General features: G+C 46.3%; 1 pseudogene; it reads right to left on the minus strand.

Moving 5' to 3' along the window:
* Nucleotides 1–258: 258 nt before the first annotated feature.
* On the minus strand, nucleotides 259–776 carry Hint1l1 (histidine triad nucleotide binding protein 1 like 1; annotated as a pseudogene).
* Between the last annotated feature and the right edge of the window lie 224 nt (nucleotides 777–1,000).

A 1,000-nucleotide genomic window follows, 5' to 3' on the forward strand; every position in this document is an offset into this window, starting at 1 on the left:
CTACCGTTACACAGGCTGCAGACATGGCTCAGTGGTGAAGAGCATACACTGCTTCCTCAGAGGCCATGGCTCAGCCTCCAGTATCCATACTGGGTGGCTCACGAGCACTTGTAACCTAAGCTCCAAGAGATTCAATACCTGGGGTCTCCTTGGGCACTCATGCTCACAGGCATATGCCTATACGCAGACATATATCCGCCCCACATAATTAAAAATTCAAAAACAAGAAAAGATTTTTTTTTCAGAGACGTGCAACAATGTCTTTTATTAGGCACAGAATTTTAAATGATCTCTTCAATCTCTCCATACACAGGCAAAACTATGTGTGCCATTGAAATTACTGGAGCTTGTCAACTACCTAGAGAAGGATACTTATCCCCAACCTGCTTAACCAGGAGGCCAGTTCATCTGCCGACCTCCAAGGACATGGAGGAAGTATGATAGACAGACTGCCCCCACCCCTCGTCTGCACCTTCATTCGCCACCATCCGATACCCGCGCTTCAGGCCCAGATCCGCAGCACATTTCTTGCCAACAATCATTAAATGTCCTAGAAGACTTTCATCATCATCATCTGCCACAGAAACCTGGGATATGTGCTTCTTGGGTATCACCAGAAAGTGTCTTGGTGCTTGAGAGGAAATGTCATGAAAAGCAAGACACCGATCGTCCTCGAAAATGATCTTGGCCAGGATTTCTTTGCGGATGATCTTGCCGAAGATCGTGTCGCCACCGGGCTGGGCCACTTGAGCCTTGGCAATCTCGTCAGCCATCGCCGCCAGTCGCTGTTCTTCCCGCGCCGCGGCCACGGTGGGGAGAGGAACCCAAGAAAAGATTTTTTACAACGTGGAAATCTTTGTTAGATTGGTGTATCCTTTGTTTTTGTTTCTGTTCTTTATGCTTTCCTCGAGTCTATGTTTTTGCTCTATGAACATGCATTTCTTTACATTTCTAATAACTTTGCTTTTATTACATTCTTCCATAACCCAACAGTACAGCA

The sequence above is a fragment of the Rattus norvegicus genome, chromosome 5 (genome assembly GCF_021556685.1).
Source record: "Rattus norvegicus strain SHRSP/BbbUtx chromosome 5, alternate assembly SHRSP_T2T, whole genome shotgun sequence".
NCBI lineage: Eukaryota > Metazoa > Chordata > Mammalia > Rodentia > Muridae > Rattus > Rattus norvegicus.